Source organism: Amborella trichopoda, chromosome 13 (genome assembly GCF_054954075.1).
Source record: "Amborella trichopoda isolate Santa Cruz 75 chromosome 13, AtrichopodaSantaCruz75HAP2 v2.0, whole genome shotgun sequence".
Classification (NCBI taxonomy): Eukaryota; Viridiplantae; Streptophyta; class Magnoliopsida; order Amborellales; family Amborellaceae; genus Amborella; species Amborella trichopoda.
Genome location: NC_142348.1, coordinates 45,619,634 through 45,629,507, shown reverse-complemented (window position 1 = coordinate 45,629,507; position 9,874 = coordinate 45,619,634).

Below are 9,874 nucleotides of genomic sequence, written 5' to 3'. Positions count from 1 at the left end.
ATAATTTCAAGAAATATAGTTTCAATACTAGAAATCTTTTTGATAGCCTTAAAATATATTTTCATCTTTAATTATAAAATTTAAAGCTTCAAAAAAAGTGTAGATCAAGCCAATCTAAAAAAACTTAAAAATCTTGAAAATTGACGGTCCAAATATACATTACAAGAAGCACTAGTTTCAAAACTTGAAATCCATTTTTTCTCATGTCCATGTATTTTGATGTTGAGATGATCAATTTAAAGATATTTGAACACCAAAACAACCTCTTTACTGAAATTTTTAAAGTGTACTTTAATTTGATTGTTTAGAGCCTCGGCTCTATAAAAACCGCACCCTTCAACAAAAAATACTTGTCTTTCTTGAATCCTAATTTGGGGGATGAGCTGGTGTCATAATCAAAGTGATGAAAAAGGGGCCATTTGTATAGGAGCAAGAAAAAGAGGAAAAGATGCACCCACGTGAAAAGTAACAACTTCAACAAAAGTCTCCAATTGGCAAAAGCCACTTTTAGAAATATCCATGTACCACACGTATGGCTGCGGTTATTCAAATTAGTTAGTGGGAGAGTAGTTTATACTACCTCGGGAGAATCATGATTCATGTAGTCGATTTCAATTAATTGAAAAAAATTAAAATGATGATAATGATGAAGTCTTGGGCTAACCTGAAAAGTTCATACACCTCTGTAAAAAAACGATATGTTATCCAATTTTTTGAAAATTGGTAGGTGAAATAGGGCGATGTGAGGCGAGAATAATTTTTATTGTGACCTACAAAAGGAATCTCAATCTTAATGTTTTTAGGCATGATGAGTTTGTTATCTCAAGAGAATATTTACAATTTAGTGACATAAATAGGTATGCATCCAAGTTCTTCTGAAAAAAATGGTCTTGGATTACAAGGATCTAGAAGATTGATGAGAAATCTTGCTTGTATAAATATACAAGTATAAGCAAGATCTAGAGTACGCTCTTTTTTAGAGACTTTCTACATAGAGACAGTAAATAGATGAAATGTTTTCAACCCATCTACCCAGAATCATATCCAATTGCTGATGACTTGGCTAAGAAAGGAGTTTTTTTTTGCTTATTTGTCTATTTCTTTTTCTTTGTTTTAGATTTATCATTGTAATAGTCCCTACGATTTTATAATAATATGGAGAACTAAAAAAGAAAATACAATAACACAACGGGATACCTGAACGGTTACAATGAGCCTCATCGGGTTCCCAAAAATCAACTGTAATGCACACTTAATACTTAGTAATTTTCCATGGCAAAAATACAACAAAAATTGCGATTGCCCAATTCTTGGAAGATCAGATTCAACTTTTACGGACTCAAAACTTTTTTTTCCTTTTTAAATAATCATCAAGTGATTCTGAAACAGATTCCAATATTTCGTATAAAAAAATATCTTAAGTAAAGCCCTTTACCTAAGGAACAAACATACAATTTGATCCCATGGGATTACGCTATATGAAGGGGTAAACGACTTTCATGTGCTGGTCCTTTTCTTGGTTTGGTGAGAAGTGGGTGCAAACAAACGACAAGAGCTGTGGGCTCACGGAGAGAGGAGCATTATTGAATGTTGAGAGAGAAAAGCTTGCAAAAGGTCGGTCTAGAGAGAGACGAGTTTTATTGGATGTTGAGAGAGAAAAGTGGGCCTAGAGAGAGAGAGAGATTTCAAGCCACAGGTAGTGGAGAGAGAGAGAAGAGAGTTTTCAAGCCACAGGTAGTGGAGAGAGAGAGAGAAGAGAGTTTTCAAGCCACAGGTCGTGGAGAGAGAGAGAGAGAGAGAGAGAGAGAGAGAGAGAGAGAGAGAGAGATTTCAAGCCACTAGAGAGGGAGAGAGAGAGAAGAGAGAGTTTTTAAGCCACACGTAGTGGAGAAGCCAAATCTCGGTTTCATTTTTTATTTTATTGCGGATGGTCGGTCGCCCAATAAAGAGGAAAGCAACACTAAGTCAAAATATCAAAGCCTGAGAAACATGGTGAGGAAACAGCCAATAAATGTATACAATATGGGGTTTTGGTGCACTTGCGTATGCTTCTATTCGAATGCGACCTCCTTCAAATATTGGAGTTAAAGAAGGATTTTGGACTTCAAATTATGTAAGTCACTAGTCTCCAACATTGTGAACACGACTGAAAAGAAAGAATTTTGAACCATGAGTGCATATACTACTATACTCCTTGGGAGAATATTGTGCATCTCCTTGTTGGGGTTTTGTGGCCATTTAAAGGCCTTACCAAAGCATGTAGTGAAAATATATAATGAATTATTGACTCTAATGGAAATATGGTTCTAGCTTGGACTGTAGGGCATTGGAAATACCTCATACTCACATGAGTTTTGATTGGCTATGACTTAATGTGAAGTCGAAAACGCGTAGTCCTGGGCACCGTCTAAGTGCAATCGATAAAAGTTTTAATGTGGGGTTATCCCTATATGAGATCGAAGATGTGCCAAGATAGTTGGTCCGGGGACATGGATTTGACCCATGTATGTAATGGATGGCCAAAAAGGACAAAAGCCTAAATCTTCATCATTACCATCACATGGCATATACTCTAGATAGTTGTCCGAGAAACGAACCTTTTGGATAAATGTGTGTGACATATACATATGAGGAAGAGATAACTCCTTGCAACATTGGATTGTGTTGGAAGGACCCATGGAGCATACTGCTGAAATGGGCCATGGACTTGTACTCAGGCATGGACCTATAATTCATGATCTAAGATCGTATCTTCTTTACTTATTGGTTGACTTTGAAGGTCCAATCATGAACCCCGGTCATAGGATCAGTTTGAGAATGTGTAATGAGATGCGGTCTCTATAAGGGATGAAGACCTCAATATTTTTGTCATAATCCTACCTTTGTGGATCTAATTCCCATCAAATCTTCTTTAATATGTTTAAATAAGTTTTAATTATCTTATAGATAATTAAAATAAATTTTTAAGCCTCTTTGAGTATTTTATTTTATTAGAAAATAATTTTTATATAAGGAAAAATCAATTTTCTAGTTTTATTTTAACCAGAGAGAAAAAAAAAAAATTAGAGGTTTTGTATTGTAAAATTTGTTTTAATATCCAAAAATTAATATTAGCATATTGAGGGTCTAATGGGCCCACCAATGTGTGAGGCGTGGGGCCCACGTGGAAACCAAATGAGTGGTACACCCCACCCCATACAACTTTTCTTATTTTGTTATGTGCCTTCTAAGACATGTGATGATTTAAATTTTTTGAAAACTTAAGGTGCAGATATTTGAATTGAATCAAGATAGGAAAGTGTAAGATATTAAATAGTATGAATTAAATACTTTCTTTACACAAAATATTTGATTAGAATGGAGTTATGTAAACTAAAGGACATGGTTCCACATAATTGACTTAATCATGATGGCTAATTTAAGGAATGAATGGTTGAGATCTCCTCACCCCATAGGTCTTCAAGATTAAAGGTCAAGATTGAACATCATAATGATGGCAAAACCCTAACCCTAGAAACCCTAGCCTCTTGTCTATAGATAGTAGCTATGGGGGTTCTATTTTTCATCTGTCTCTACCACTCTCTCGTTAAGCAACCAAAGGGGGCACTCCCCACTCAAGCCTTCTCACTCTTCTACTTTCATCCAAATTAGCTTTTAGAAAAGAGTTAAACTTAAGGGGTGGCACACCCAAGCCATACAAGCGCTAGCCCTAAGTCCTTGCCTCGTGCTCATATGTTGAGCCTTGGTCAAGAAAATCCCATGTGATGCTCTCTAAAAGTTTTTGCATAGGCTTTTCTAATTGTGAGATGTGTTATTCAACCAAGATCTAGTGCGTCATTGGTGGATAGGACTCGATTTGGGGTGTACGAAGTCCTTGATGGTAACTTGAGGCAATGTGCATAGTATTTCATATTCAAGAAAATTATACAATGAGATCATTTACCTTTGGTACGAGGTGGTCACATTTAATCTTGACCATTTGACATGAAATTGGGTGGCTGCATTTATTCCATTTACCAAACTCAAAGTTCAAAAGAAATTTTCTCAAAATTTGTGACACACCCAAGCTATTAGATTTCATATCAGATGATGATAAGTAATTGTAACCTCATTGTACCAAAGGTAAGTGGGTCATATTATGTACAATCCCCTAATACATGGTTGATACCATAGTTAGCAAATCGCCAATTAAAACACGATTTTTTCAACAAAAAAAAAAGTTGTCTTTTTTAAAAATGTTTAAAATTGTGCCTTTTTTAAAAGAGTAAACATTTAAAGCACGAATTTTTTATCTATATAAAAAAAGTGACCAAAAAAAATGTTGCCTTTTTTTTTTTTTTAAAGACAAACTTTTTTCCTGTTTTGTGTACTTCTATTTCCATACTTTCTACAAAACCGTATTATTCCCCAAAAAAAATCCTAAAATATAAATTTGTATCCCCAATTACTGGGTTTATGGATTGTTAAGGTTTATGCTGAAATCGTGCTCCTCAAAGCCACAGTTGCATATTAAAGGTATGGTTTTTTTTTCCTTTTCTTTTTTAAACTTAAAAATATAGATGCAAATTTGACTAGTTATTATGGAAAATAATTATGTAAAGGTCAAATTTCGTGAATTAAATCCCATTTTTTTTATTTGGATTGGGATGTAATATAGTTTACTTGTTTTTTAAATTAAATTTTACTTTTTTTATGCTCGATTATCACAGATTAGAGCTCAAAACCATCCAGACTATCACAAATTAAAAAATAATAATCTCAAATCCCTAAAATAAAAGCTTAGAAAAAAAAATCATATTAATAGTTATTGTGTAACTGTTGAAACTTGAAAGATGGCAATCTCATGGTAGTTTCACCTCACAAACTACAATAAAATAAAAAAGCATGAAAACCATTGAATAAAAAATCCTCAAATTTTGGCTTGACAAAATTCTACCAAAAAATCCATCCAAATTAAGGCTCAAAGACTATCCAGATTACACAATTAAAAAAAAAAAAAACCGGATTAGGGGCTCAATCCCCAAACCTAATCCTTTATCTGATTTTGTGTCCATCTTGTTCTTCTGTGCCCGTTACTTCTCTCTCATTCAATCCCCAAGCCTAATCCTTCACTGCATGCTGCCCCCAACTCTTTCTACAGATTATACACAGTGATTTTAGGGTTTTGGGGTCTTTTTTTTTGGCTATGGGTTCAAAGTGAAGAGGTTTTTCTGGGTTAGAAGCTAAGGTTGAGCACAAGCTTGGATAGATAAAGTATTTGGGATTTGATTCTTCTTGTTCCTGCAAACTACAGAGGAAAAAATCAACATCCCCAAGAAAATGAAAGACCCTCTTCCTTTTCTCTCTCTAAAAAGAGAGTACCCAAATGGCTTCGAGCCCTGTTTCAAGTAAAGAAGTGTATATAAAAGGCAATGATTTTATGCAATCGTTGTATAGTAATATAATGCAACAACCCTAAAAAACTATCTTATGGCCATTTGTTTGATCTAAAATTTGAAATATGTTGAGTTTATATGGCCTTTAAAGGCTTTATGAGTGCTTGTAAAAATGAAATAATATAGTAGAACATAAACTCAGTAGGAGTGTGGTCCCTCATGGACCATATTAAGAAAACGATGTTTGTAGATATCGGACTGTGCTTGACGATCGAGGCCAGTTGGTTGGGAAAAACCCACGTTACTTGAACATAAAGAACAAACCGAGAAGGGTTCTAATGGGTAGGCCTTTGATGAAATCGGAGAATATGCCCGGATGAGTGAGCCAAGGGACTGTGTGACCCTAGTGTATGATGGTGGCCTATAGAGACAGGGGCCAAAACCTCATCCATGTACCATCATACGGCATGTATATCAATAGATCATTGGGGAAAGCCAAAATCCACATTTTAGGGTGAAGCGTATGCATGTGCGAGAGATACCTCTATACGCCATAGAGTTATGGTCACATAAGGTCTTGGTGACATTGACTTGTCTCTAGGAGAAGACTTGAAATCCACAGACTGAGATTGCGATCCCTTGGCTCATCGGCCTGACTTTGGTGACCCGCTAATGAGCCCCTGCTTGGACTGTGGTCATGAAAAATACTGGATCGATTTGATAAAGCAAGTGTGATATGTAGTCCACAGCTGAAGGTGGAGTGCCCCATGATTGTTGATTCCTAAACTATATGGATCTTTTTCCCATCATATTAATTTAATTGTGCTCATTTTATTATTGAAATGATTTTAGTTTTATTATTTGAATTTTCATGAATCTCTCAATATTTTATTTGTGATTTTTGGACTTATAAAAATACAGTTATTGTTCTTATAAAGTTATAAAAATTCAAATATATATTTTATTTTAAATTATTTTATTTAATTTTAAAAATAATATTTTTCTATTCCATGGGGGGCCATAGTGCACATGGGCCCACCATGTGGGATGTGGGTGGGGACTCGCATGTGCCACAAAAGGGTGGCCGCCCCACCCTATTTGGATTATCTTGTTTGCTTTTAAGATAATGTTAATTTAATTTGTGGTATGTGGTCAAATCTTGGAAGGGATATATTGACCATGACTTTATCTTTTTTGTAGCAAGTTTGTTTTAAAGAGATATGGTCAATTTGAATTGCTATGGATCTTATCTTATTTATATTTGGTAGTATTTATCTACTTGATATTATTTGACATATCCTTAGGGAATATGTGACATGAATAAAGCAATTTTATAGAATGCATGATATTTATTTTATTTAAATATATTGATGGAAAAATAGTTTAGGAAAAGGGAATAATGGTTGATACACCTCTACCTAAAAAATCTCTACACCTTATCTCTGGTACCTAATTTTCATCTATCTCTCTCATATCCCAAAAAGGGGGCACGCACCACTCTCTCATATTTTGATATCTCTCTCACATTGTGAAAGAACCTAAGGGTTTAGGTTATGGAGTCCGATCTCTCAAATATTTAGCAAAAAAAGAGAATCAATCTCTCTGAAACTATGTTGCTAAGAGAATTCACCTAGGGTTTCAGTTTGTGATCAAAGGGATTCACGTTCCATTGGGGTGGCTTGGTCAAAATTTGTTTTCCCAGTTCGAGATTGAAGCTAGATCGTTGATCCCACATCATCGGATGGTGGTGACTTGGTGTGGGGTGTACTAAGCCCAATTGAGGCAATCTCCGGCACTTTTCTTTTTTTATTTCTTGCAATCTTATCTTTTATTCTCAAGCACAGTCCATAGTTGTTTCATTGGTATCAAGTTGTTAAGATCTTGGTTTTATTGTTATATTGATTTTATTTTAAAATTTATCTTATTACAATAAAGACCACCTGTAGGTGATCTTTTTCCAAAAGAAAGAGGTGAAAAAAAAAAAATTTAAAAATAAAAAATAAAAAATAATATATATATATATATATATATATATATATATATATATATATATATATATATATATATATATATATATATATATATATATATATATATATATATATATATATATATATTCCTCGGTAAAAGATCAAATAGGTCTTTCTTTCATTGGTATCAAAGCTATTGATACTTGATGTCATTAGTTATCTTTTTTCGTTATTGAGTTTAGATGAAGCTTGAAAATGAAATATAAGAAAGCTAATGACCTTTGTGGTCAAAGAAATACACCTACGGTTAAGAATTATTGAAATACTCCAACAACGAAAGGGTACTTTGCAGAATAAGTATTCTGGGCTATTTTGGAGTAGCGATATAAATAAGACAATGAGATATTTTTCTATTACATACTTCAATGGTATATTGTGTCTTTAAGAGTAGGATCTACCTAAAACATTTCAGTGGGAGATCCTAAGGGAATTGAGAGTTATGGAATCATCAATGAAGGGTGTCAGTTCTGATCCTGCAAAATCCAGGAACTATCTATTGAGTTCCGTGATTTTTCCCACCAATCATATGATTTTTTTTCTTGCTGAAATTTTACTATAACCGACAAAATTGAGTCTACTTTCAAGAAAAACAAGTTACATCAAGAAATTTCTTGTGGTTTGAAAGATATGATCAATTTATTGAATGGTGCGTAAGTGCTGTTTTTTGCAACGAAAATTATTTCCATGATTTGGAAGTCATGATTTTATTTCTATACTTAATAGAATATTTTATGGTCCACACCAAATTTTTAGACTTCTATTTTGAGTTTAATTTGTAATAACATTTATTTGAGAGAGAAATATCAATGGGAAGAGAGGAATAAAAATTTTGGATTGAAGAGAGGTTATCCTTAATTTTCTACAATTTGGTATGTTATTCATTCAAGACATAAATATCTATATTTATCAAGCCTACTTAACAGAGTAATATAAAGCTTGTGAAAATATATGTGTTACTATTATGTGTCTAATTTCAAACAAAATTGGTTTGAAAGAGAAACTCCATGATGGTAGAGAGAAAAGAAAATTTTACTAGATAGTGTTCATCCTGAAATTCTGCAGTATGATTTATTTTGTGACGTGAATGTCATAAGAAAATTATTATTTGGGATTCAAACAATGTTGTTATGATTTGGTTTTGAGTCTAGTTTTCAACACAAAAGATTTCATGAAGTAATTATTTGAGGATTGAGATAAACAATTTTTTTATTGAGAGGTGCTCAATCTTATTTTCTGCTGAGAAAATTGCATTGTGACCTAAATGTCACTGAAACGAAGACTCGCTATTTGATATCATATTTTTATCATGGGATGCTCATGTTATATGCTGCAGTAAATTAAAAGATGTGGCATGTTAAGGCACATCCTTGAATTCCCAATTATTGAAACCTTTAAGACTCATTTTAAAAGGCTTTATAGTATAAAGCCTTTTAAAAGGCTTTATAGTATAAAGACTCATTTGATATCATATTTTAAAAGGCTTTATAGTATATAGTGTGCCATGAGTATGGTTTATTATAGTATAACTTCAGAGATATGTAATGCAGAGTTAGCAAGATAAGAGACTCTCTGTGAAGAGTATTCGATTGGAAAATAGCAGAAAGAATAAAAAAATACGATACCTATAAAAGCATCTTGATTTCTTATAAATGAAGGTATATATAGAGAGACTTAGTAGTAGCATAGAATCGCTAAAGATCAGTGGGAGAATCGAAATTGTGATATTTGAAATAATGGGATGAAGAAAATATTTTCTTCACCGTGTAAGACAGGAGAATCAAAGTGCCGAAGAGAAGGACACTTCGTGACATATGAAACCGATGACTAATATATTCTTCATCAGTTGCATGCACTTCCAAGATTACAAAAGCTTGTCAAACAAGTAAAAGCGATGAATCAAGAAAGCCCAGGTATTATACTACATGGTTTTGAGGTATGAAATCTATCCCACATTATATGGTAAGGTCATATAGGGAAAATGATTCAATAAGTTTGTTTAATATGCTTTGGTTATATTTTGGCTAATTGTTTTATGAATATGTATGAAGTGTATGGACATTAAGTGATAAGTGCTAACAAATTTGAAAGTGACAGGCTTGAATACCTTGTGTTTTTGTGCCTCATTGGGCTGAAGTGTGAACTACTTAAGGTAGTGATACACATAGATATATGATTTGATCAAGGGCTTTGAGCCCTAATGATGAAACACGAGAGATGGGTGTGACTCATTCAAATATGTAAGCACAAAGGGAGTGTTCTGATGGAACTTGGTCTTGGTGACCATCCTCTCAATAATGTCTATAATATGATCTGTTGTGTGATGATGATCTCTTGATAAATTATCCATAATTGTAAAAAAGGAAATATTTTGTCAAAGCTTTAATAGATATTATTTAGTCATGCTTTATTTTGGATAAAATTATAAGATGGTATATATGATTTGTTTTTGTGGCCATGAACTTGACTTGG